The sequence below is a fragment of the Pithys albifrons genome, chromosome 2 (genome assembly GCF_047495875.1).
Source record: "Pithys albifrons albifrons isolate INPA30051 chromosome 2, PitAlb_v1, whole genome shotgun sequence".
NCBI classification, from domain to species: Eukaryota; Metazoa; Chordata; class Aves; order Passeriformes; family Thamnophilidae; genus Pithys; species Pithys albifrons.
This window is the reverse complement of record NC_092459.1, coordinates 115,717,072-115,733,667: the sequence shown is the minus strand read 5'-3', so window position 1 is coordinate 115,733,667 and position 16,596 is coordinate 115,717,072.

Below are 16,596 nucleotides of genomic sequence, written 5' to 3'. Positions count from 1 at the left end.
TGTCTATGGGAAATCCACAAACAGGATGGAAGAACAAGTCCTGGCACCATGAAACAGCCTTGAAAAGAGCTGCATGGCAATTCCTGTTCTCTTATTCTGGTTTAAGTGGGATGAGGTGGGCAGAGGGTCTGCTCCAGAGACAGTTCTGAAAAGGAGCATGCCAGCCAGTCTGATTTACAGCTGGAGTGAAAAAGGCACTTTGATGTGTACCTGAACCCACCATCCTCCATCACTTGTTCTCAAGTGCCCCAAACACAGTTCAGACTCCCAGAGGAAAGCCCTAAGAACCATAAAACTGCCCTGCCTTTACCAGGTGTGACATTCACAGTCATATAAGATGATGGATAATTCCTACCTACTTCTCCAACAGACACTAAAGTTCTGACAGTGCCAGGTCCTGGAGGCTGGGGAGAAACTTTGCTCTATCCTTTGCAACTGCAGAGCACACTGAGCTGAGCTGCCTCCTCAGCGCAAGCACTGAATGTTTGTGGGTTCAAACTCTGCAGCCAGCTCAAGTGTCTTTAGCCAAATAAAAATTAAATTGATACTCGGTGCTATCTCAGCCACAGGTACATCGGGCAGCTCGGAGATCACACCTTGAGCCTCCCAGGTTTTCACATTTCTGTGCAGAGGTACCCACACTCCATATCAGGGACAAGAATTTCAGTGTACAGGAGGAAGTAGACAGCAGAGATGAAAAAATGGACATTATTTTCCCTCCAAAGCAGACAGGCTGGTATGAAGCTTGTAGCTAATAACACCCAAGAAAAGGGGGATAAATTGTGAACTGAATGTCCATGAAATGTGAATAATTAAAAAATATTCACTGTTCTTGCAATGGCATGTTTTTATCACACCTCATTCCTTGTCTGCACTTGACTCTTCAGAAGGACTATTCTACTGCACTCATGCTATTTTTTTCTCAAATATTAAATGAAAAGCTAAACTTTGCATATTAAGCTTTTGTTAACATGATTCTAGAGGTCAAACCCAACTCCTAAATAAACATTTGCTAGATCTTATTTATTTCCACCAGATTTTGTATTAAACAAATGTGCACACATCCACTACTGTTTAACATCCAAAAACCAAAATTATCTCCACACTTAGACCTATGAAGCCATTATACCTGGAGTTCCACTGAAAAAAAGCATATTTAAACCTCTGCAACCACACATAATTTTCCTTGCAGGCAAGGAACAATCAGCTAGAATTAAGCAAATATCCTATACCCATAGCAACCCAATTTTTGGATTTCAGGTAATACCAGTGATTGTTTGATCATGTGTATTTTCCAAATACCTTTAAACTAAGGATTTGGATGTCTCTTCCTGAGCTTCCTAGCTCAATCCTGTACAAAGAAAGTAATTTTTATGAAAAAGGATACAAATGTTTTAGATTAATAGCAGACATACATGGTCATTTGAAATTCTGTCTAATTAAAGTGTTAACTTTCTACAGAGAGCTGATGTTTGCTCAGAAGAGAGGAAAAGCCATGATGTTTGCAGATATCATTTCAGTTGTATTGCTTCCAGGGAGTATTTTATTTGTACAAACCTAGATTCCTCCTCTACTCCATGTAAAAAATAGATTAGTCCCTTGATAGCCTTGAAAGTCATATCACTCACAAGAAAATTAATAATGCATTGCAAAGTATATAAATTTTAAAAATTAGAGGAAGTAGGTTGTAATGGTCCGAAGACCACTGTCCATCCCTGTTCACATCCAGCTCTCACAGAGAGTTTAACATCTTCCCCTCTGACAGCACAAAAAGGTACAGGCACAATTATTTCTGACAACTCCCCATTAAGCCCGGGTGTCCCCGCCCGTCCCGGGGATGCAGCAGAGCGGAGGAGCTGCGGCTCCAAGACAAAAGCTGCGAGCGGCAGAGGGGAGGGAAAAGGCAGGGTCCAGGCAGCTGCTCCCTGGTGGTTCTGGGCCCCCGTCTGACCCCCTCATTTAGAAGATGCTCCCAAATCTCTTGGTTAAGGGGGTTACACTGCAGCCACAGTGCAGTGCCAAGTCCCAGCGGGCAGGACTGCACCCTCAGACTCCTGAGGGCACAGGTTCCTTCTTTCAGGGTGCTGGCAGCAACAACATTTGGAAATTTGCTGCACCAGCATAATGAAGATGCACCTAGCCTGGGCAGACTTTGGTGCACAATATTTCATGGCAATTGCTTCAACTCCTCAGTGGTTACAGGGTGTTTTAAAAGAAAACAAAGGGAAAATAGAAGAAAATACACATTTGCAGGATGAATACATCATGCACTGAGAAGAGCAAAGAAGACAGGATCCTGTATGCAGGTCAGCCTTGTAGCAAGGTTTGCTCTAGTAAGGCTAATGACCAAGAAAAAAAAAGGTGCTTGATGTTAAAAGCACTATAACTGGTGGTTTGAACTGTGTAATTAAAGTGTGCAACCCCTACTTCCAAAAGTTTCCATGAAAAGTCTGCTAATGAAATGGCAGGGGACTCAGAAAGGAAACAGAAAAAGGAAGGAAAGATCTGGGACCGTCTGTTATTTTGGTGAAGACCCCAAATTTTAGTGTGGGGCACAGAGAGCCCCTGTGATCCTGGAGACAGAGGAGTTTCAGTCTGTTTCCAGGCAGCACAAAGCTCAGTCTCCCTTGCCTTTTGGTTAGAGCCATGGCTCTGAAGTGACCTGGAAGCAAATTTCCAGTACCACTCTGGCAGGTTGCTGTGGCACCAGGCACAGCAATAAATGCAGTATTTGTCTGCAGCACCAAGTATATGGCAATGCAAACCTGGGCATTTTCTTTTACCTATTTAAAGTCCAAAACTAGTCACTGTTTCTTCTGGGTTTGGGGGACAGTGTGAAGGGGAGGAAAGGCTTCACCTGGTTCCTTCTTCAGTCAGTAGCAAGCTCAGTCACTGGGAGGTGCCACCTGAAGACATCAGCAATGCCAGCACAGCCTCCAGAGGCATCAACAGACTCCCAACCTCATTTCTAAAACATAGAGCAACACAGACATTTCCTCTGCAGCTGCTACAAATACTCTGAAAAATAAGAGGCTGGCTTTTATATGACTGCCACACACACAAACATACACAAAAGAAACCCACTGCACATGTAATCACTCCCTCTGAGAAAACAAGTTGCTACGGGTTGTGTGGAGCTTCCTGAACACACGGGATAATGAGGGAACAGAATATATGCCATGGGAGTTCAACTCTGAGTTTACCAGCACAACACTACTCAAAAATTTTGAAATTCACTGCAAAATGCTACCTGGAGTTTTTGTGGCATCCAGAACAACCTTAATAATACCTTCTTAATCTCTCACCAAGAAAATAAAAGCAGCACAGATCAGAAATAAAAGGAGTGCAACCTGCCAGTGCAACTTATATAGCTTTGCTTTTTTGTGTGTAATCTTGGCTTTTTTGCAGGCACACAGAGCAGGGAAAGGGAGCAGGAGGAAATGCTGGGGGTTGCAGCTGTGTCCAGCAGCCAACAGGTCCCAGGTCTGTCTGTGGGAGATGCCATACAAAGGAGAGGACAGCCCTGAAGGAAGCCTGGTGGCATCCTGAAATCCCAGATTCCTGCTTTGCACAAGCAGAGTTACATGAATGTGGCTGGGGGAGGAATATCCCAGAGAGAAGATAACAGAGGTCCTGGCTGGGTTATGCTGAGAACCAGCAAAGGTGGGCAGGAAGAGCTGCTCTGGCCCATACCCAGGTGAGCAGAGCACTCCTGTCCTCAGTACAGAGATGAAGCTGAGAATATTAAGAACAGCCCAGAAAAAAATAGCTTTAAACCCATGTTGTGCATATACAATAGAAATTAACAGGAATTAATCACAGTTTATCTATTGATTTATTCTAATATCTGAGTATAATAGCTGTGATTTTAATACATTCCTCAAACATAAACATCCTGTTTCTTCGCTCCTAAAAAGGTCTTGTTTTTTGTTTGTGTTCCTTCTGACTCGCTGTTCTTTGACTGTGCAGCACAATGTTGCAGTCAGAGCTGTCAAGCATCCTGGAGTCATAAGTATTTTTCAGACCCCTCATTAACAAACAGACTTCCAATCTCAATATGTGTTATCGAAATGAGATCTTTTCTCAACAGTTGACAATTATGTATTATACAGTTACAGGCTCACAATTGGTGACACCATATTGTCAGATTTTGGTCCTGACTTTTAACAATGTGCTGCCTAATTACATTTTGTATTATATTCTGAGTGTATGGGAGTATTTTATTCGTGGCCCCACTTTATTCTCCAATTTGTTTCTCAATAAATGCAAAATAATAAAATCCCAAATCCTAGTGTGTAGAGTATTTTTATTGACCCTAGTGCTCTGCTAGTAAACACAACTTTGATGGTTTCATGAGTGAAAGTTTATTAGGCTGTGTTAGTTTTAAAATACAATTGCCAGGGGACTGATGTTGAAAGCATTTCTTACAAGACAAACTCGGGTTTGGATGCTTTCCCAGCACGAGCACCACAAGGAAGGCAAAATGGCTATCTGGACACAAGATATTTGCATTCATTCTTGCAGTGGCAAATGTTTAAACATTTTAATGCTGTCTGCCACTTATGCAGAAAGAAAACAGAAAGACTGCTTTGAAAGACCTGCTCCCTGTTTGGTGTTTTTATGGTAGTCCTCCCAAATAAATAGCCAAATACTCTTCCTGGAGGTTCACCCAACTTGTAGATACCAGTCTGCTCATCACAACAGTGTCTAGAGAAAGGGACTTACCTAATGCCTTGAGTTGCTTCATATTTTTCACTTATTTTTGGTTTTTTTATGAAGCTATACCCAGACTCAGTCTCTGAGAGTCAGAAAATCATGTCCAAATGGTCCTGCCCACCCTAAAATCAGTGACCTAACCCAAGGAGAGACAGGAGCTCAGATCCAGTGCCTGAGTTAAGGGGATATTTTCCAGCATTATTGCCTCCAAAAAAAGTGTCTCTCCTGAAAAGTCACATCATCAGCCAACCAACATATTTCAGATCTGGCAGCACATTAAGGGGAAGTGCCACTTCCCAGGAACCCTCTCAGGGGAAATCAGGAGGAGACTCATTGCAGGGGGTACACAATGTTTTGAAACACCCTCTGCCCTGGATCCCTGAGCTGCCCAACAATTAAACCACTCTAACCTGACACTCCACACACCTTTCAGAAACAGCAGCCCTGCTCTTATAAACTTGCATTTTAAGCAGCCAGGAGGAAACCTCACACCTGCCCCAATATAATCAACAAGGTCACCTGAACACCCAAGGCTTTAGCTCCCTTCTCTGCCCAGCAGCAGAACCAGACTCACTGATGCCAGGGCAGCCCCACACACCCTTGCAGATCCACGCAGGTAACACATCCACCAGCTGCTCACTGAGCCAGGATCCCTCCCACGGGACCTCTCTTCTCTCTTACCGTGGGGTGAGGCATGGCTGGTGCAACACCTTTGCCAAGAAGTTCCCAGTTTTCACAAGGCCCCTTGAAATAAAGTTTGGGGAATTGATAAAAGAGCGTTCATTCATGGTGCAAAGAGTAGGGGGGAAGAGCATCACCGAGGGAGGCAAGAGCAAGAGCTGTGCCATTCCCCTGCCCACACACCATATTGTCTTCCTCCAGCAAAGCTACTCCAGAGGCTTTCTGTGATGCCAAACTAGGGAGGAGGACCAAAAAAAAAAAAACCAGCCTTGTGAAAATGTCCTGTCTGTTCATTTCCACAAGCACTAGCGAGATGTTCTCTAAAATCATACACATGTAAAAAGATCTAGAGGTTGCTGGTTAGTTGTCATACATTTTTATAGGCTTTTCTGAATGGTTTTAGATTTGACATAGTAACTGACTGTTACTAGAAATAAACTGTAAGTCAATTCCATGCTTCCATAATTCACTGCCCAGGGTTGTTCAAAAAGATTTAGTGATACTTGTGATAGACAGCAAGCCTCTTGATGTTTTCATTTTCACTTAGTGCCTGTAATTCCTCAAACTTGCTGACCTCTACAGAACAGGATGGAAGAGGGCTCCAAAACTTCTTTGAAGGCAGTCACTCACCAAAACATCCGAAACACTCTCATTTTGATTCTTTTCTTTCCAGGGAATAAACAACAATATGGGTATAAAGCAACTGTTGTTGTTTTTAAGAAGGCAATTGCTATTATTAACTCCATGACAGATCGTGTGTGTGGTTTTAATCATTTATAATGGAACAAGTTAACCCCTCCTCAAAAAAACAAAAATGTATTTTTATGACTCAGAATGTAAGTTCTCCTGACAGCTGCATATTGATATTTCTCTGACCGAGTGCCTTCATTTTGAACTTTAGCCTTTCTGTAGATGTTTTCCCCTTCTCTCCGAAAGTTAACAGATAAATTTTAAAGGCTCCAGGTCTGGATGTAAAAATGCACACACTGTGTGCCAATGGGTTCCTACTACCAGGAATGCTGGTCAGCTTAGGCTGACAAACATTTGAACATGCAAATATTTAAGACACATTCGCATTCCTGGCGATTGTGCATGAAACAGTGCACATTCCAGCCTGGGGAAGCTGATGGCCATGAACTATTTAACTGTAATGGTAGGAAGAGGCAACAAGCAAAACTGCTGTTGCGGCTCCTCTTAATGCAGGGCTCCCGGGACAAAAGCACCTTGATAGTATCGGCAGGGATCTGTCATTACAATTTAATTACCAACAACAGGCCACTGACATTTGAAACTGTTTATCAGATTCCGATCCTGAAGGTGGAGCGGAGGCCACTTCTCCTTCCCCCGGAGGGTGATTTTTACCTGGGAGAAAACGCCGTATGGTGAGCGCCAGGCTGGCACTGCTCCTGGAAACACTCCCTGTTCTCCTGGCAGGAGTGGAGACCTTCCCAGTGATGCCAAACCCCACCAAGGGCTTGGCCTTACCCCTGCCACGGAGCAGGTGGGAAGCAGCCCGAGCTGTTTATGAGCTGGGTTAGCTTAGGAATAACCAAAGAACAAAGCATGGCAGCCTGGCCTGGCTCCTGAGGCAGGACGTAGCAACAACTAGAAACGGAGCCTTCTTGGGGTCTCTTAAAATAACCTGATGATTTGAACCAAACTGGACCAAGCCACATCCAGCAGAACTCGACCCTGCAGTGTTTGCAGTGGAGATCATTCTAAAAGCTACAGGTATTTCACAACAGATGGAGCATGATTCAGCTTTATGCCATGCAGTCACCCACATAAATTATATCCTAAAAGTCCTTGCAGACAAAAAAAAATCCCAAACACACCACACAGAAAACTAATTATTAAAAAAAATTATAGGAATTGCATTCATATATTTCAATACATTTATACATCCAGTTATTAAACAATCTGGAATGATGGGCAGGAAAAAAATTGGGCTTTGTATGACCACCATCACAATCAGGTGATTCGCCTTTATTCCTTCTCTTCTGTGCATGAGCTATTTAACAGTATTTTATTTTCCCCTCTTTTAGAAAAAAAGAAATTGCAGGCTTTGCACACCCAGCAAGCAGCAAAGATCTTTCAAAACCTGTCTAGCAAGCCAGTGGCTTGCTAAAAATCAATCAGCTAAGAGAAGCCAGCACTGCTGACACACAGCCATTAGCTTTTATTTGGACATTTTCACATATTGTCTAAACTTTACTTTTTGTCCAGAGGGTTTATACCACACACCTCCATTTACTTGGACTTGGGTGAACCTTGTGGGTCCCATCCAGCTCAGGGCATTTATTCTGGGATTCTGTGATACTCACTGGCCCAGGAACCAGGAGAAAAGGTCAGCTGTGACTCAGAAAAAAGAGGGAAGGAGTAAATTGCAAAAAGGTGCACTGGAAGCTAATGTGCCTCTTGCACTTTTCAGCCAGAGTGTAGGGAAAGCGCCTCTGCACACAGACACAAGGTACATTTTTTATGAATCAGGCCTTTAGTTTTAATTGCTTCTTACTATATAGGCCAATTAAGGATGAGTTGGCAGGACCAGGATCTTTCCCAGCTCATTTGAAGCTGGGAAAGGTGGGGTTTGCTTTGCTGGAGGCTCCCATTCACACGCCTGGCCAAAAAAAATGTGAATGTCATTAAGCACTTCTAGTAAAAATGCTCATTTTTTATAGGTAGAAAAGTAAAAGCAGGAGACCAAAAAGCTTCCACTTGACCCCATCTCTCACTTTCAAATAAAATCAATTACAGCATCTCTACTTGTCTGAGCTTTCAAAGATAAATACAAATAAATACAGATCCAGAATTATACCCAGAGAAAATCTTAGGTACACACATCCTCCGAGAGTTCCCCTCCTTTTATCTTTGATTGATCCTCTTCACCTTCAGACTGTATCAAGGTCAGAGCCTAGTTAAGAATTCCTTTTAAAATATAGACACTTTTCAATATATGCTGTGCATTTCTCAATGCAATGGGTGATTACAGAATCACAAACCAAAAGCACATTAATTGTAGAAGCAATCAGCCTAAGTGGGGAGTATATTACACTTGCAGATGTCATATGGGTAAAGAAGCATCTTCCAGACTAAGGTACCACTTTTTGTTGTAGGAATTTCCTGGTCCCATTTCTAATGGACTGACAAATACAACATTCTGCACAAGAGGGAAGGTTCTATTGCATGTTCAAATTAGAGCATATGGAGCAAGTGTTTGGCTCTGCACAGGAGGGAATAAAGGGGTCTCACCTGCTGCTGGGTGGAGTCTTCTAATCTGAATTTTCCAGAAATTGGGAGTAAAAGATCTTTACAATCCCTTCTAGTCTCCATATGTGTGCATCTAAGAGTCTAAAGGGCTTGCAGCCTGATTTTCCAAAATGTCTACAGCTCCCCAGGAAATCAAAGTACCCTCCAAAGCAGGCCCCAGGTCTGACCCAGCCCAGTGCTCTGCCATTGCATTCACTGGGGCAAGACAAAGAAAATGAGAACCTGGCAGAAGTGAACTGTGTAATCCTAAAACTAAAAGAAGATGAGAAAAAAACTTCCAGCTCATGATAAACATTATAATGAAGCGTCTAATTTTCCTAATGAAAGAATTAACTATCAAGATAAAAGTAAAATGATTTATTAGATTTTCAAACATCATAGAAATAAAATAGTAAATCAGTCCAGGCAGTAATTATTCCATCTCAACTTGAAGCCATTAACTCTTTGCCAGCTGTAAAGACATCCTAACAACTCTTTTTAATTCCATAAGCCCATGGAATAGCCTTACATAATCCAGTACTAGACAATAATTACTCTTGAACAAGAGTTGAAATCTTTCCTTCAAAATGTGCCTGCAGACATGAGGAGAGGAAGCCCAAGAAGCTGTTTGCAAGGGCCAAAGTGCTCTTCAAAAAAACCCACTGAGGATTGCAAACTTTTTAAACTTCAGAGCACCTGGTCACTGCCAGCTCTGCTCCTCATCTCTCCCACCTCTGTCCCCCTGCACTCATCCTGTCCTGGCAAAAATCTACCTACTGTGTCCACCGTGATTTTAAATCCTGCAGTTCTCCACCAACTTCCCTCTTATTAAAGAACAGAATATACTGTTTGTTGCTACACAAAGTGTGTGTCGTCCCCCCTCCCTTCCCTCTCACTAATGGCTCTTTTCATGATCTGCAGCAAGGATCATTTAATCTGTGAAGAATGGAAATTTCAGTGTTTGTATATCGTCAGTTATTACCCTTTATTTCTAAACTGTGTATTTGGAAGAGAAGGAAAGACTTAATGCCTTTATTTGCTGCAGAGCAAACGTTCAAGGATACTGCAGAAAGCAGTTTATCCTGGCATAATTTTAGCTGCTGAAACCAGAAGGTCCTCCAAGCCCCTTGGCTGCCTGTTCCCTCCCTTGCCGTGCATCCCAAAGCACCCACTGTCCCTTCCCACCCACTGCAACCTCAGCGTTTGGGGGCAGGTGGGCAGTATACCCACTTTTTGCTTTTATCCTGAGCACTCTTATCTCTGCCAACACTGATGGAGGCACTTAGAAAGACAAGAGACTGGCAAGCCCCGTTGCTGTGGCAGACAAGCCTCTACACCTACCCTTTCATGCCAAGGAAAACTCCAGCAATGCTGCCTCTTGTGCCCCGATGCAACCAATCACAGTAAAGTACAGATGGGTACGAAATGGCACAAATAATAAAAATAAAAAAGTCTGCATACAGGCAACTACATTGTAAAGCCTTCTTGACTGGCTTAGGAAATTGAGGCACAAATAAAATCCGTGAGGCAGCCTAAATGCTGCCCTCACAATATTTAAGCCAATGAATGTAAAAAGAGGGATTGGAATATCAAAAATAATTATGTGAAAATAACAGTGTTTATTTTCCCAAGAGCTTGCCCACCTGCAAGTTCTGTTTTTGCCTATGTAATCCTGCATTTGTCTGAGCAAACTGCCTGGGAGGGATTAAAGCAGGACTCTGTGTGCTTGTGCCAGGGCTCGAATTCAACCTGCAAGTTTCAGAGACCCCTGAATTATTGTGGGAATTAATCAAGGGAGGAGTAGGAATTCACCCTAAATGTTCAGTCTTTGGTGACTTTAAGTTGCATTTAACATCATTATTTTACATCAAGCTTCTCAAAATTATTTAATTTTTTTGTCTGTTTCATGCCAAGGTCTTAATCTTTACTGCACTGGCAGTGAGAACGTTTTAAAGAATCATTTCCCGAGACACATTTAATACATTTCCAGTAAATTGTACATAAACCTGTCCAGCTGGCTGGGTCATTTCATCAGCGACACACCCACTGAGTGCAGGATGCCACCTGAGATTTACCTCAATGCTTTCAAAAACAAAACCATGATGGGATAAAGCTTTGCTAATGTGTGAGTGCGATGGGGAATACAACGATAACTGCCCACTAGGGAGTACAAGGATCTTTTTTAGGTTTGTTATGGGAAAGATTACATAGCGGATTAGACAAAGGGGTTTGAAGATCAGCACTGAAATTACACTGACTTTAGGAAAAGCAGCATTAAAATGCTGGTTGACTATTTAAAACCACTTAAGAAACAGACGGTAGAGTTTATCAAGTGTTTTTGAGCTGTATCCCGAACTGTTTTCAGAGACTGCTCAACATGTTTGGGAATGCAAACAGAAGTTTTCATAGGAGGAGGGGTCTGAGCAGGATCTGCCATGTCAGAAGCAAAGCACCAATAGTCACTTCCTCACAGACAGCTCTGCTGAAACTACATCAATAAAGAATGTTTAAGATGAACATTCTTAATGGATTCTCTTGTGAATACATTTGCTGAATCAAAGCTGAGGGAAAGGAAAAAAAAAGATCTTTTTACAAGCTATTTCTAATAAACAGTGCAGAGGAAGCAAAGTGCTGAGGAAAGACATCCCTCAAATCCAACCCAGGCTAAGGGGCACCACAGCAGGCTGGTTTTTCCTCAAATAAAAAAAAATTAAAAGTGACTTGTTTATGGTACAAACACAATCCTTTCCTGCAGGTGATCTTGTGCCTTTACCAGCAATGTCACCAACAGGGAATTAAGGGTGGCCCTGGTGACTCTCCACAGGGATCCCACATGTCCCAGTAGGAGCTGGAATTCTGAAGCAGCAGGTGGGTCCTGCTCAGCGGCAGTTGTGGCTGTGTGAAACATTAGCAGTTGGTGTCACTGTAGCCCTTACTGAGAAGTTGGGTGACCAGTTGTGGCCTGGTCCCCTCCCTTTGTCCCCACCACCACCTGCAGCTCCCTCCCTGCCTCGTGCAGTTCTCAGAAGTTGAGACACTCTGGCATCGCTGTTCATCACTGCCGTTTAAGTGAATTTAATAAAATTATTTTCCTAAACTGTTTTAGATGCCATATCTATAATCCATAAAATTTATTGTACCTTTATGTAGAATTATGCTGGAGTTGAATATATAAATCAATTTATAAGGTCTAATGACACACAAACGCTTAAAAACTAAAGGCGATGTAGTAAATTCAAATTACCATTACAAATGTAAGCTTTGTAGTCAGTGTGTGACCCGCTAAGGATTATATTTAACTCCCCTGAGAGTGGTTTATCATAAAACTTTATACTTTTATTACAGTGAATTATTAACTCCTCCATGATGTGAGTCATTCCATGCTCTGACTATAGCTTTTTTAATGACACTATAATAGACATCTTGCTAATAGCACTAGGATTGCTACCTCTGAGGTTAGAAAAAATAAAAGAAGACCAAGAAAAAGGAAGGAAAGAAGTGAAAAGATATGTGGGACAAATAGGTGAAAATGCATCTCCCAAGAGAGTAAAAAAAATAAGGACCTGTAAGAAGTTCCATCGAAGGCTGGTAGAGGTCATTACAGTCTTTGACCATGAGCAGAACCCCGAAGCTCAGCAGGGAGCTATCTGAAATAACCAAAATATTTTATCATTACAAGATACAAAATCTGGATTAGTATGATTATTATTTTGGGGTTTATATGGAGAAGAATCCTTTTTCCTCCTCTTCTTTTTCCTGCTACAGTTTAATCAAGTCACTTTAAGCCATCTTCATAGAAATCACTTGAAAATCACTCCTTCTTCCAAAGAAGCTTTCAAAGACTTTTCCCAATCAACATTTGCACTATCCCCAGTGACCTGCAGTTTAATATCTGTATTTCCAGACCCTCCCTCAGCTGCTGGAACTGTCCAAAACCCTGGGAGATTTCTGAGCTTGGTGACAGGACAGTCTCAGGCCTATGGAAAGTCCAGAGCTGACTTCATTATCAGAGAAACGAATCCCAGTGAGGTGTTTCACTTCACTTCTTTTTCTCTGTTTTATTTCAAATTTCAAAACAGGTCTGCCCAGCCAGGAAATGTCACCAGACTACATGAATTTTCTCTCTCCAAAAACCAACCTTTGCTCCAGTTACAATTCCAACAAAATTGACTGGGTTTAAGATAAAACCAGCCTGATTCTGACCGGATTTCCACATTTTACAAGCACAAAGAATTTTTCCATATGGTTGACTACGATTTTAAAATGGCATGCACACATTTTTCCATAAAAGAATTTTACCAAAAAATGACTAACTATAAACTGAAGCATGCCAAGTCACGTGATATTACACAAAAATGAACCTGTGGATATTTTTAAATGATCCTCATAAGAAAATAAAAATAGAAAATTCCCACTTCTTGTATCTTCGAGATTTTAAAAATATATGTTATTACTAAAACTCCAAAAAAATCAAGGGGACAGGCTTTCTATTTCCTCACGACACTCATCAATCCATTTATAGTGTTCCTTTGTTAGCAGCATGACCACAGAGCAACTGAAAAACAGTAGGAAAATTAAAACGGGCAAAGAGGGGTCAAGTCTACCTGTACAGCCTAAAAAAACCCCAACAGAATGGGCTGAAACAGTGGTGTAGTACATTGCAAGTCCTCTGGAAATTCAGGAGCAGCTCAGAGCTGTCTGTATGATCACCTTCCATTTCATATGTGTGACCACTACTTTTAAATAATTGCATTTGTTTCTCTTTTGGATGGAGGCAACTGTTACCTCTGTGGTTTCTGGACATGCACTCGAGAAGTATTAAAAGGACTGGACCTGCACTTGAGGAACATTAAAAGGACCTCACACAACGTTTTGCAATAGTGCAAAACTCTGTGGGGAGAATAATCTGCTGAAAATTAAATCCTGCCCCAAAAGCTTGCAGAATTTATCTGTTTTTCCTAAAAGCAACCTGGATTTTCAGCCTTGCCATGGGTGCAAGCCAGGGCTTTCAGGGCAGAGGGCTTGTACCTGCAAACCTTTTTATTTTGGGTAGAGTTGAGGGTGAGAGAGCCAAAGCCTTTTTATTTGAGGAAACTATTAGTATTCCTAAACCCAAGAACGGATTATACAAGAGCAGGAGACCCGACTGTTTAAACAACTCTGTCTTGATGAATTCTCACCAATCTCTATTTGCATTCCCAGGAAAGACATGATGTTTAGGCCTAAGCAAAAGGATTGCATTGCTGCTTAGACCTGGAAGAGATTTACCAAAACTCTGTGTGCTTTAAAAGAGCCACTTTCTGCTTGGCAACTGCTGCTCAGCCCCAGTTCTGTGCCTGCAAGAACAGGCTGCACCCTTTGGAACAGTGGCACATGGCTCTCCCTCTTCCTGCAGGGATCTTCCCACCACCAAACATGAAATTTGTCCAAGCCTGGTGACAATTAAAAAAACCAAACAAACCAACCTACACTCTGCTCAGTGCCACTCCAGCAGGAGTCTCTGGGCTAGAACTGAAATAAAGGGAAGCAATTACACGTGCAAACTCAGCCTGTGGAAAAGCAAAAGGCCTGCTGTTGCAACACCATGAAACACTCTCTCTTTACACAGGTTTTATGGGGCAGTTTAGTGCTGTGCTCCTGTTTGGGTTTTTTGTGTCTCCAGTCTTTCTTTGTCAGCATTTATTTATTTAACTATAAAGTCTCTCCATTGAGGCTAAGGTTTGTTTACAAGTGGTTCCCAGCCCAGAAAGCAATTAAACATTACATTTACTAAAGCTCTGTAATGTTGCAAGGGTCAACCACAGTGATACCAGAGTAAACCCACGTGGTCACTGTGGATGTCACCCTTCCAAAGGCACGGCCAGGACATGGCACCGAAAAATGCCCCATTTCCTGGAGACAGCCCTGCTGAAGGCAGGTCCTGTTTGTTCATCATAAAACCTGGTAATTAACCCAGTTCATCCCCTGTAAGTACACTGACCCTGTGTCCAGTCCTGAGCACCTCACCTGACAAACCCCTGTTTGCCTTCAGGATGAAGGAGAAACATACACACACACACACACACGGAAGAAAGCTGTAATTTTTTTTTTTTTTGGCTCTTCCTCGGCCAACAGATCATAAAAGAACACAACAAACTTGTGACAAACTAATGACCCAGCCTATCCTCCACTACATTTGTGTCCAAGGTCATAAAGAAACTCCTCCATGACATCTGCCTGAGTCTGTAATAGCTGAAAACTTAGGGGAGATCAGGTCTCCTCTCCCATCTACACAAGATTTACTTTGAGTTAAAACATACTCAGTTATCAGCATTCCCACTCATTTCACAGCTGATTAGAGGAAGAACAGGAATAAACTGTGCCATGAAAGATGGCATAGGCCAATGCCATGTTCTCCCATCAGGGGTGAGGCAGAGGCTGGTTTGCAGAGGCATTACTGGGGTGCCCTGGGGCAACTTGCCTCTTACATGCTTCATGTTAGCCAAGTTGGAGATTGATATTTCATTATCCTCCATGGCAAAAGGTCCACTCAGGGGTGACATCTCTGAAGTTCATGGTGGCAAACAAAAGAAATCAAAGCCAAGATTTCCTGTGCCTTTTGAGGAGCCTTGGGGGAAAATGCAGTTTCTTCCATGAAACCACAGGAAATGGTGTGGCCAGGCAGACCAGCACCCTGCAGGATGCTACAAATGCTCCCAGTGAACACATAGGCTTGGGTTTGGTTCCTTCTCCTTCACCATACACAGTTATTGGACCCTCCTGATGTCTCCTGTGCAACATAAGACTGACCAGAAACTCCACAAAGGCCTTGCTCTGCCCTATATGTTGTGCCAATACAGAGTCTAACAAGACCACAAGAATTCTGAATTTCAGTGATAACACTCCTGACAGCCACATCTTGCAAAGGTGCCCCTCTGTCACAACAGTGGCACTGCACATTACTGAGCAAATTGCCAACTCTGTGCTTTCAGAGACATGGCTACAGCAACTTGTTCAAGGTCCAGATTTTCCTAAGCTCTTGTCTGAACTCTTAACCTTGGTGCATTTTAATTCTCTACTCTAATGCTGCTCCTCAGTGACTGCTGCTTTTCTTATTTTATTTTTGACATCTAAATGTCCTTGTTTCTGAAAAGGAGATGAAAGAAAAAAATTAAGAAGCGCAGTGAGTGATTTCACATTCAAATAAAAGAGGTGCTGTACTTCAAGAAGTTATAAGCACCTGCAAACAGGAGTTTATAATGAAAATGCCTTTTCAACCATAACTATAGCACTGTAGTAGTAATGCTATAATACAATAAACTATCCTATTAAATCTAAAGAGTTAGATTTAATGAGACAGTGGTTTTATGTTAAATAAATGCCAAATTATTGTTAAAAATGTTTCTTACCGAGGTTTAACAACTCTGTCTTATATTTGCTGCCTTATTACACCCAAATAAAACACATGTACAGGAACTTGTATTTAAACCATTGCATGAAGTACACACAGAAAAAGTTACAAATGGATTATTAAAATCTGGAAGGAACACAGGCTTTGAAAGGTGCAGTTCACACCTTTGGGTTAACAAGAACAAAACAATATCTCAAGGGAAAAAATTTATATGCTGCTACTGTACCAAAATCCTTGAGAATATTTGAGGCTGGGCTTTTTTTGTTCGCTTATTTATTTGTTTTTAAGTTTGTAAATTCAAGTTAAATCAAGGTGGCTGAGAAAAGAGATTGACCTTAAGCTCTATTTCTGGCCAACAAGAGATGGAGGAAATGTTGCAGCAGGCAAGCAAAAATGCATTGTTGACAAATGACTCCATTTATAGTCCAGATTTCGGACACCTTGTCCTTAGTCACCAGTGACATCTAATTTGTCCCTAAAAAAACTAGTCCTTACATCTTTGTTACTTTAGGCTTTAGGTTAAGACATGTGGATGTCCCTCATAAATCTGATCTCCTATA